Source organism: Xiphias gladius, chromosome 10 (assembly GCF_016859285.1).
Source record: "Xiphias gladius isolate SHS-SW01 ecotype Sanya breed wild chromosome 10, ASM1685928v1, whole genome shotgun sequence".
Lineage (NCBI taxonomy): Eukaryota > Metazoa > Chordata > Actinopteri > Istiophoriformes > Xiphiidae > Xiphias > Xiphias gladius.
This window is the reverse complement of record NC_053409.1, coordinates 21581725-21594142: the sequence shown is the minus strand read 5'-3', so window position 1 is coordinate 21594142 and position 12418 is coordinate 21581725. Positions and strand designations below refer to the sequence as shown.

Here is a 12418-nt window from a genome sequence, read left to right as displayed (position 1 = left end):
GCGGATTGGCTGGTTTGGCTGTCAGTGCCGAGGCTTTATAGCCAAGGTTGCCAGCGTAGGTTGATCCAAACGTCTGAGCGTTTGACTGCGGGGATACTTAGGAGCAGTGGTGGGGCAAATGGCGGCCCGTGGGCCAAATCTGGCCCTCAGGCGAAAATATTTGGCCCCAGAACAAAAGCTAAAGTTTCCCTTTTATGGTTTGCACCAAGACTTTTTGAACAGTTGTTTTGTTTTTTTTTCCACAAATCTACTGTAGGCAAACGTAATGTAAACACAAAACATGAACATAAACATGACCTTGTAACTTCTCGGTATAATAAATGACTTTGCATCTCAAACACAAAGAAGTGACGATGAAAGATCCCGTGTGGGAAAACCTGTTAATCACTTTTCCAGTCTTGTAGTGCAGCACAAAGCACACATTTGTCTATGCGAGTCCTCTAGCTGGATTTCATTTCATTTCATTCCTTTGCTTGGCTCGGTACCGTTTCAGTTTCCGCGTACACAGCCCGTGACTGAAAAGGAGCAGGGAGAAGAAATTCGTATTTATTGCCTGCCCCTTTACTCAAAACAGAGATAAACAACCGAAATAGATGGTCTGTCAGCTGTAGTTACTTACAACTGACATGAGGAAAAGATCAGAAGCCAAACACAATAATTTACTATGAACTAAAAAAGAAAAAAAGCTGTTATTTGTCAGCTTCATATATTCTAATTATTCTCTCTCAATACAATTTCTTGAACTGAAAAACATTTGAAAACAACCCTTTAAATCATTCCCCAGAAATACTGAAATGCACACCTGCTTCAAAGAAGTCCATGCAAACTGATGCTTAAAATTAAAGTACCTGCTATGGTCCTCGTCCTCAGAGCTAGAAAACAAATGACTTGCATGTATTTCCTGTCAATACTCTGTTTTTTTCCCCCGAGCATGACTAATAGTGTCTGTAACTCGCCCAGGTCCTTAAGTTCCTGTACGTTACCATGAATCCACTTTAGGTATCCTTCTCACTGTCCTTTTCTGTGACATAAAGTGTTGACACGAGCTGCTGGGACTCTGTCAAGGGAAAAATTACATCTGCCCTTGGACACAATTTTAAAACAACCAGTTTTATACATTTTTAAAAGACCTAAAATGCTCAAAAACAAAATCCTCTAAGAAAGAAATGTCAACATATATGGCACGAATGGAACGGATGGCCCCCACTTTACACCGTAATTAGGATAAATGAAGTTCAACACGTTACTTTACATGATGCAACTAAAGCTCTAAAACTGGAAAATTTTAGAAAACTAAAAAACTTTTTTAAACTGTCCTGAGGAGGCGGTTTAGTTACTGTCTAGTGGGTTTTTAACAGTGGTTCAAGATTTATCTAGATCCTTTACATAATCAATAAATGCGCTCTGGTATATGTTAAAATCCGGCATTAAAAGTAAAAGTAGAAGTAGTGGTGTAAAGTAACTAAGTTAATTTACCTCCAGTACAAATTTGACGTACTTGTATTCTTGTGTTGTAGTTTACTTCTACTCTTCTACATCTCGTCCATGAGATATTGTACCACTACATTTGTTAACAGCTCTAGTTACTTTGTAAATCTAGATTTTACGTACAAAAATACTGTATAAAATATGATGCATTCCTATAGACATAATCCAACAGTATGTAAAGTAGTTAAAATCAGTTTCACCATGACCCACCGCAACATTTAAGGGCTGTTTAAACAGTAATGCATCAGCATTAATATATACATTATGTACTTGGGTTGTTCAGCTTATAACAGTGCATCACATTGTATTCAGTTATCAGATGTTTTGAAATAAAATTTCAAAGTAAAAGTATGCAAGGCTGTTAGATAAATCAATAAATACAGATAAATAGAAAAACTGCTGAGAAAATGACAATATTTCCCTATGGAATATGGAGGAAGTATGTCCTGTAACAACATAAAGTGTAATATATAAAGTATAAGTACCTCAAAATTGTATTTACATACAGTACTTCAGTAAATCTACTACTTTCCACTTTACTGTCAGATTCTTCAGTTACAATGAAAGCAGCTGTGCCACAATGTAAAATACTTCATTCCCAGTAGAAGGCCTGCGTCCAAAAATATACTGAAGTAAAAGTACTATATTGGGTGTATTATCAGCTAAGCATCATGTAAATATGAAAAGCCTCAATACTCGTTGTGCAAAATGACCTTTTCATGATGTTGTATCACATGTACTTTTGGATTATTATTATTGATGGTTTGTATGTGATCTTAATCTGCAAAGCATAATACAGCTTTAAAACGTGCAATGGCGTAAAAAGTGCAACATTCCATCTGAATATTTTATGCAAAGTAGCATAAGCATTGAAATACTCAAGTAAAGTACAAGTACCTCAAAACACAACTTAAGTGCAATACTTGTACGATACTTGAGTAAACACACTTAGTTACTTTCCACAACTGTCAGAGTATTGACGTAAGTAAAAAAAAATATTCATTATGTATCAGAATTCTGTATTATAATGTTGGCTATTATATTACTGAAGTAGGCCTATAATTAGTGTTGTATAACATGTAGGCAGCATCTTAATGTTGTAACTGATCTAAGGGAACCTTTTTTACTGTACCCGAGTAGAAAGTACGAAATTTCGTACAGCATCAAATTAAAATACTCAAATAACGCGCAAGTACGTGTAGAACTGTAATTAAGTGCAGTACGTAGTTAAGTGCTTTCGTTGCTTCCCCCGTTTTAGACACGATGTCATAGCTCTGGCGAATGTCCCCAAGTCACAGAGGAGTCATAACTATCAGTTTAAAGTACAGACTGAGACCAGGTTCTCACCCCTATTTTCCATTCTGCAGCACATTCCACATTCCCCAGCAGGCAACACAATTACAACAGCTGTCATTTTTGATAATTGCACTGTAGTATCTTGTACTGCAAAAGGAATAACTCGCCGTCCTGCTATGTGCTCATAGACGGGTCATTATGTACAGACAGGCCATTCTTTAATACAGAGCCATTGCATTCCATGCAGATACTGTACACTACCGGTGGTGGAATGTAATTATAGTACATTTTCTCAAATACCGTACTCAAGATCAAATTTATGGTACTTATAATTCTTTTGAGTATTTTCTTTTCATACCACATTATGCTTCTTCTCCACTACATTTCTTAGACAGCTATAGTTACTTCACAGAAGTAAGATTTTACATACGAACCATATGAAGAGCTTATTAAATGTGATGTTTATATGTGTAGCATATAAAAGAAGCGGCCATTTAATTGATGAGCCAATTGACAAACAATTAATGCTTTCACATCAATGCATGAGCAATAATAAAATAATGATATGATATATAATAGTATAACAGTCACAGGGGCTACTTTTCTGCCTTGAATACTTTAAGTACATTCTCCGGAGTATACTTAAGTAACGTTTTCAATTCAGGACTTTTACTTGTAATGGAGTATTTTTACAGTGTGGTATTGGTACTTTTACTGAGCCTAAGCAAAGTACCTGAATACTTCCTCCACCACCCTGCGCTGCAGTTTGTTACTGCATTGCACGCTACAGGATCCCAGTCATTCAGAAAGAAAAGTGAGTCACAATGCGGCTCCTGTAAACACGTGAAGCGATGGCCAGGTCTGTCTGCCTTGTAAGGTAAACGGACTCTCTCCATTTTCTCTCTCTCACTGTCTCTGTCTCTCTCTCTCTCTGTCCTACACACGTTCACATTCACGCACACACACTCGCACGCGCACACACACACACACACACACACACACACACACACACACACACACACACACACACACACACACACACACACACACACACACACACACACACACACACACACACACACACACACACACACACAGCAGAAAAGATGCCGACACGGGATAGCCCTGACAGTCAGGAGAAAGTGGAGTGCTCTTCCATATATGGACAAACTTCCAACGGTGGATGTTTGGGAAAGTGATGTCACAGACCGGGAGCAGACTGCCAGCTCACCGCCTGGTCCCTGGTTAAAGGAAGCCGGGTGTGCCTGCTGTGCAGAGGTGCAGCGAATACAGAGCAACGGTAGCTCTGTGGTGATGAAAGTCAGCGGTACCGCTTTCTGATAAGGCACAATTTGTAAAGTTTATAAGTAATCAATGTATCGATTACTGGTTAAAAACTCATTTACTAATGCTTCATAAATTGGTTAAACATGATACTTTAGTATTTGGCTTGACACCAGACTGTCATTAAAGATTCTTAATCAACAAATGACTCAAAATTTAAAAATTATCCTCTTTACAGGATTAAAGGTTGTCTGTCATTTAAAGACTGTAAAACTATTGTTAAATTATCTTATACTGTATGTCTACACTTGACTATGGAGATGTTTTGTGTTGTCACACTGACCCATCATTACTTCAGCAGCTGAACTGCTGTATATCACAGTGAATTACTGAACGGGGACACCGAGCGTGGGCCCAGAGGCCAAAGGTGTCAGGGGGCCCCTTGGCCAGAGCATATCCTTTAGGGAGGGTCAATCATATGACTACAAAGAGTCATAAAATTACCAAAAAGAAACACAAAACTACTACAAAGAAACACAAAACTACTACAAAGAAACACAAAACTACCAGAGAGACAAAACATCTACAAAGAGACACAAAACATCTACAAAGAGACATAAAACTACCACAGAAACACAAAACATCTACAAAGAGACACAAAACTACCACAGAAAGATACAAAACTACCACAAAAAGACACAACAGCTACAAAGAGACACAAAACAACCACGAAAAGACACAAAACAAAACAACCACAAAAAGACACAAAACTCCTACAAAGAGACATAAAATAACTACGTAGCGACACAAAAATAAAACTACTACAGTGACACAAAACTACCGAAGAGACACAAAACAACTACAAAGAGACACAAAACAACTACAAAGAGACACAAAACTACCACAGAAAGATACAAAACTACCACAAAAAGACACAACAGCTACAAAGAGACACAAAACAAACCACAAAAACAGAACAACAAACCTACAAAGAGACATAAAAAATAACTACGACAACAAACAAAAAAAAAAAACTACTACACTGACAACACAAGACAGAAGAGACACAAAAAGACAAACAAAAGACAACAACAAACAGACAGAACAACCAACGAGAGACACAAAACATCTACAAAGAGACACAAAACTACCACAGAAAGATACCAAACTACCACAAAAGACACAACTACAAAGAGACACAAAACAACCACAAAAAGACACAAAACTCCTACAAAGAGACATTAAATAACTACGTAGCTACACAAAAATAAGACTACTACAGTGACACAAAACTACCACAGAGACACAAAAAACAACTACAAAGAGACTGAGACAACTACTAAAAGACAATGTTGTTTCATAATCCGTCCATGATTCGCTTCATCACTAATGATAAATCTTTTACTCATCATCGCTCTGTATCACAAAGTGGGATGGACTTCTTTGCCTACGAGAAGGACTACGTGTCCCTTGATATTCCTCTATAAAGCCTTACTGTTACAGCTCCCAAACTACCTCACATCTCTCCTCTCAATTAAATCTTATAACTGCAATATGCAATTCACTGCTACAGTGACATATGACCGCACTAACCTTGGCAGGAATACTTTTAGGTGCTATGCATCTTTTAAATGGAATGAACTGCAAATTTAATTTCTCTCTTAATTTTTAAACTTTTATCATCTGACGTTTTATATGATCCATGAAATTGTTTTTGCTAATTTTGTGCCATCTGTGGGTATTTGTCTGCTTTTGTTTCCTGGTTGTATATTTCTGACTATGAATGTTTTTGTTCTCAGGTCTCTCTTGAAAAATAGATTTTTCTGAATAAAGAAAGTTTATATATAGTTACAAGCCATTAATAAGAACAACTTCTGGGTTTGTTGAGAATCCTCCTCCAGCATCACACTTTGGTCTTTTTAGCTCTTTACTTCATTATGGAGACCTCTCCAATGGACTGTTTGACCACTCACCTTTTGGAAAAAATCTACACTAAAAACTATTCATAAACAGCTTATAAATATTTATAACTGCAGACTTGATGGTTAAAACAACCCGGCAACCCAAAAGTTGTTGTTATTAATTGATTTAAGCCACTAGTAAATTACTTATTAACCATGAATAAAGACATTCATTACAACTTGTAAAACCTTTATAAATGGTGCCTTATCAGAAAGTGGTACCAGGTAAATGATAGAAGAAAACCAAAAGTAGTTGACTGCAGCTTGTTGGTAATGCAGTCTGTAGATGATTATACACTTTTTCATTTGGTAATTAGCCTCAGTTGAAAAACAAAGTGAATCATCAAATTTACATTTAAATGAGGCAAGTCAGAAAACGACTTTTACATTTACTTTTACAAAGTTCAGTATCTGTGCCAATTCTATTTTGTTATTCTGTTAACTCCACTAGTGGCTCTGTATTTAGACCAGTGTTGCTTTGGAACCAATTTGCAATGTTCGAGCACTAACATGCTCACAATGAGAATGCTAACAGGCTAGTTAAATAATCAAAAAGGCAGAGCTCAATTCCAAGAATATGAATACCCAACAAAGAAGGAAAACAATTAAATAAATAATAGACAACCAAGGTTATCACAGTTTACCCAGTTTACCATTGTAATCACCTTAGTTTAGCGTATTAGCATGCTAACAATTGCTAAGCAGCACCAAACACAAAGTACAGCTGAGACTAATGGGAATGTCATTAGTTTTCTACTCAGTCTTTGAAAACAGTCGTGTACAGTCACCCGTTTCTCTGTTGGAGCTTTCTGAAGTTTTAAAAAAGTTACCCTGTTAATATTATCGGGGTTGCAAACTGGACTTGTGGGGTTTGAAAAAAGTGGGAATTTAACAAGCAGGGAGGATCTAATGAAAGATGCTATTGAGCTTAATTATAGGAAACGTAGGCTCCAGTGTTTTTGGGGCTTGGCCCATATTAGGCAGTAAATGTCGGGATATCTTGTCCTGTGCAGCGTCAGTGTTTTTAATTTGGCACTTGTGAGGTCGCCAACTTCATGAAAAGCAAAATACTAAATTGTACCAAATTTCATGGAAATCCATCCAATTGTTGTTGAGCTATTTCACTAAGAAACAAAAATGTCAACCGCATGATGGCGCTAGAGGAAAAGTCAGGAGATCACCAAAGTCAGTAGGGTACATCACCTGGGAAAAACGAATGTCTGTACCAAATTTCATGGCAACGCATCCAATAGCTGTTGAGTCATTTCAGTTTTGACCCAAGTGGTGGACCGACTGACCTCACCGTCCCTAAAGCCATGCTGCTAGTGTGGCTAAAAGGGCATTTAATTTGTTTTGTTTTTCTTGTAATTTGCTAATGAGTTTTTTCTATCATTTATCTCTTTCATGAATTTCCCCAGCGTCCATAATGCAATTTTAACACAGCCAGCATATTACACTAAAAACCCACTGAGCAGCAACAGGAGCTCTAATTGGCCGACTGACAAAAGAGACTCGTCCTCTCAAAGCTCCAAATGATGGCTTATTAAACGCATGAATTAACTCATTAACCACTGAAATGTGTATAATTATTCTGGTGGCACACGCCAGACTGCACAGTTGGTTTGGGTAGACAGGAGAATTTCTCCCCGGTCCAGCTACTTGACGTCAACATAATACTATTCAGCAGAATCCCAGAATATCTTTTGAAGAGTCATTGGTGCATGGAAGCTCAGCCCCTCTTTCTGAGCCACATAGGTCATGTGAAGAGCTGGTACATTTGGCTCTGTCTGGTCTCTGGCAAGTGCCCAAAGTATTCCAGTCATGTTGGGAGGGGAAATCTTAAATAGCTGTCTTTGCTGTTAAAGCTGAGCCATGTATGGGATACTAGCGAACAACCATGATAATCCCACTGAACTTTACATGTGTTTGGATTTGCGGTCAAAAAAAAAAAAACTTGAGCCAAAACACCATCTGGGACCAAAAGGATCATAGTGTAGGCACAGGATGTCACGACTCAATCTAAAAGGAGAGTTTTGCTCTTTTAAAAAATAATGCAGCAGTGTGTGGGGAAACTGGCTTCAACTGGAGGATCAGGGGTCAAATACAGGATCTGACTTAAAACTTGGCTTCAAATCTTAAAGGGAAACTCCACAGATTTTACATAGTCTGTTACATAGTCAAAGTCTGTTTTCAGTTCTTGGAAGGCGCTACTGCATACTTTATGTGATGAAAGTTGTATAAAGTTGTGGCTTCATAAGGGAGCTGAAAGAAATCTGATGGGACTACCCCACATGATGTCACTCAAGCCAGCGTCAGTTGGGTCCGAAGAGGAAGTTAGAAACAAGTGATCTTACCAGACCTCATTAGCTACATTAGTCACTAATAGCACAACACACCCTGATCTCCATTGTGCGTAATGCAGGCACCGGGTTTTGACAAGGAAGAAGAATACATGGAATAGTTTCCATCCCAATTTGCCGCAAATTTTAACCAATTTTTTTGGAGAAATTCACCAAAAGAAAATGCAAATGAATGCGTGTTTCCATCCACTACCGTTATGCGAGTATTAGGATTTGGTTCATCGAGGTAAAGAGCTGGTAGCTTTAATTTCCCAGTTGGGTGCCTTGGCAGGATAAGAGGGCGCAACAAGATGACGCCATTAGGAGAAGCCCAGTCAAACTTCAGATGCTGGAAAACACTGTTTATTTCATGTATTAAGGTGAGGAAGGTTTTCCGCATCAGATCTGATGGGGGTTTTTTTTGTCTCTACAGGAGACGTCATGATTTATTCGCCGAGTCTGTTTCCATTGCACTTTGTCACATTTTCCTTTCATTGATACACCAACTTTCCCACCTCATCCGAGCGTGAAACCTTTCGTAGTCATTTCAAATGTTTGGCATTTTTTTAACGCGCAAATTGAAAATGCACATAAAAAACAGGTGGATGGAAAACCCGCCTAATAGCTCTGGTTCTGCTGCATCTGTTTGGTTACTTTTTTCAAACTGAAACTGAAAAAGTTATGGTGGGTGTCCCCTCCCAAACCCCTGCTCAAAGGATGTGGTTGCACTGGGCTCCTCCCAGTGAATGTGACCTACAGCATGAGAGAGGGAAAGCGCACACACAACCAGTTAACCCTGCCTGAATAAATAAAGATTAAAAGAAAGTCCATTGTAAGTTCACTAATGAGTGCCATTCTCTTCTAATGTGACCAGCTAAAGACTCTCGAGCTTTGTCTGCTGTAACTGTAAAACAAATGTGACGTAATTATTTCAGGGAATTTGTCAAATTCACCACTATACATAAGTTTGATTGATGTTACAACTGTAAATCCGTATTGTTTGCTGTTTAAAGAGCTGACACTCTTACACCGCTGCATCTGTAGCCTGTAATTAATCATTAAGCCGTATGCACCCCAGCAGGCACACTCCAGTCAAAATGTAAACAACCACAAAGCTTACAATATGCCTATTTGAATACTTGTCCCAGGGGGAGGCATGGGGGTTAAATGAAGGGTGTCTACTTCCTGAAGATAAGTGACAGCCACGCTTAAAAGTTCTAAGAGGTAGAGGAAATTATTTTGACAAGGGAGCTGTACAAACAACTCGATAACCCTCAACTGCATGTCTGCCTGCCCTGAGATTACCACTCCAGCGCCTGCTCATGAGGCCGTGATGCCATGGGTGTGTTTTCTTTTGTAATCTTTCCCGACAACTGCTGGTATGCCCTGTAGTAAGTCTGCTTTGTCTGGCAGAAGAGTGCCGTCGTTCAAGTGGAGACAGGAGACAACTGGCAGGGCAGTTTCCTCAGAAAGTGATGACATCATGTGCTTCGTGGACAATAATCACACTGTTGGTGAATCTGAGGAGGTGTGGCAGCCTTCTGCTGAAAAGCCACTCATCCATTTATGGTTATTCACCTCTTGACGGGTCTTTTTTAATATATATATATATATATTTTTTTTTTTTAAAGAAATATCTGATTTTTTTTGCCTTTGGTTTACTTTTTACTTTGAAAATTTTCTGACAGCCACCTGTTTGTTAAGAGGTTAATGGCAAACTGACAAAACACTGGATATCTCGGCAGTAGCTGCCATTGATAACAATGAGGTCATGTCGTCTGCATTTTTTTTTCCAAAGTTAAAAAATTCAACATGATGGGCATTTAATTGGGGGATTCCATTATTTGTAGAGGAAATAAATTTAATTTTTGACTAATTTTAAGTCAACAAAATAAATAAATAAATAAATAAATAGATAAATGATTGAGAATCTATCCACCAGAATGGCATTTAGACAAATGTGTTGCTAAATGATATTTACAGAAAATATAACTGATCAGTTGAATGCATTAAACATGATAGAAATCAAAATTTCTTTTTGTCGTTAACCTGATTTTTCTGAGGGGGAAAGAGGGGATACACTGGGGCACCTCGTCTTTATAATCTCAAGTGTGTCTAAATCCTTGGCTACGTCCCTGGCGGACATGATAGCTAAATTTACTGTTGCTGTAGATTGTTGCAAACTATTTTTTATTATTTTGCTTATAGTTTTGCATCATCTTAGAGTAAGAAGTGCAAGTGCAAAGAGTCTTTAAATCATCTTTAAAGCTACCGAACACAGAAAAAATGGAATATAGATGAAGTCAAAATAATGTTTTTAAGTTGTAAGGAAAAACTGCTATAACTACAGTTAAAGTTGAAACTTTATTCCTGAACTTGGAAACAGTATTTGCAAAAACAATCGCACCACAAGGTCCATTTAGTAGGTGTTCTGCAGCTTTCAATCATACCACACGGTCTTTCTCTGCAGATGGGGTTTGTCCAGTTGTTGTGAAATTGTAGATTCTTATATTCGGATTTTTCTTGAGATGATATTGTTTTGTCGACTACTATTTCCATGTCAAGAATGAATTTTCAATCTCATGGACATTAACTATTCGTAATGAAACTCTATCACTCTGTGATATTTTAATCAAACATTGTAATTCTCAGTGATGTGAAAGTTTGATTATATGAGTGTCAGACTGCTAATAACAGCTCAAACTATTTGCTTAATGAAAGCAAAGATGGATTTTTGGTCATATCAATAAAATATTCTACTCTAACCGAAGCCGGTTGCTCAGGGTCAGGGCCAGATGAACAGGCTTCACATTTATTTCAAAGGAGAGTTCAGGCTGTGTTGCCATGGCAACTTGGTTTAGTACTTGGTAGTTGAGGACCCATGTCAGCAATAAAATGACTTGTTTTTCATTATTCCAGATAGTCTTATGATAGAATATGTGAACATTTCCCCAATCAAACCTTTGTTTTTTGTGAATCCCTCAGGAAAGCCTCAGGAAGAAGTTGTGGCACTGTCACTGGAGAACAAATTATTCTTTAATTGCAAGAAAACAAAAGCGAGCTGGCTTGTAATGGTACCCAGGGGCTGGATAATGAGACAAATGACAAATTGGTAGAGACACTGAAAGCATCAATTCAATGCACAGCTTAAAACAAAATGGTGCTCCTTAGGATTTCTTCTGAGACACAGTCAATTCTTCAGGCAACCTGAAGCAGTCTCAGCCGAGAATCCCTTAAAATTGTGAATAAGCCCAATCAGATTTATGCTCAGTGTGAAAACACAGAAAATGAAATGCTGCAAAGCTTTTGTCCTCCATAAGACCTTTTTTGTTATCGTTGGAAAAGCTCCAAATCCTGGGTTGAGCTTTCCGCAACAACCAGAGCATGACTGAGAAAGAAACACTGATGCTGCATGAAAATAAATGAGCAGCCATTGCATTTCACTTAAAATACCGTTTTTATCAACATTTACCTTATGTTTTATGTTTCCCATCTTTTAATTTCGTCCGTGGTTTGACCTAAAGAATGATTACACTGTCAAATTACTTTGTTCTGAAACAAAAATTAACCACACTTTCTTTTTTAGATGCTTAATGTCTTCTGCTAATAAGCAGTGCAAGCTCATATTTGTCACATGACAACAAGACGCAAAATAAAAAAGCTGAGTTGTAAAAACCCATAGAAAACCCAGTTCCTAAATTAAGTCTGTTAACAAAAATGGTTTCTTTCTGAGATGAAAAGACATGTCATTATGTTTTTAACTTCTTTTCTGACGGTGAGGAGCCTGATTCTCCCTCTTCTGATCCCACATGAGTCCGTTTCAGAGCGCTCTGTGCTGGGCCTTTTTCTCTTCGTGGCCTGGTGTCTTCAGGTGTAACGCCAGTCTCTCCCTCCGATTCTGAGGAGGCACAGAGGTTCTCACTCACGTATGATGCCACAGTCCGGTGTTGCCCGTTTACTCCAGGGCTACGTCGGCTCTGGGAGTTACTGTCTACAGCTGTTGAGCTGCTGCACGCCTCTCCACTATCAGAGCTGTCTAAAGCCGGCTCT

At 38.2% G+C, this 12418-nt stretch overlaps 1 protein-coding gene across 3 annotated transcripts in view; it reads right to left on the bottom strand.

The window, feature by feature from the left end:
* Window positions 1–12418, bottom strand: part of actn1 (actinin, alpha 1) — a 94658-nt gene that overhangs the window by 67035 nt on the left and 15205 nt on the right. The window lies entirely within an intron of this gene.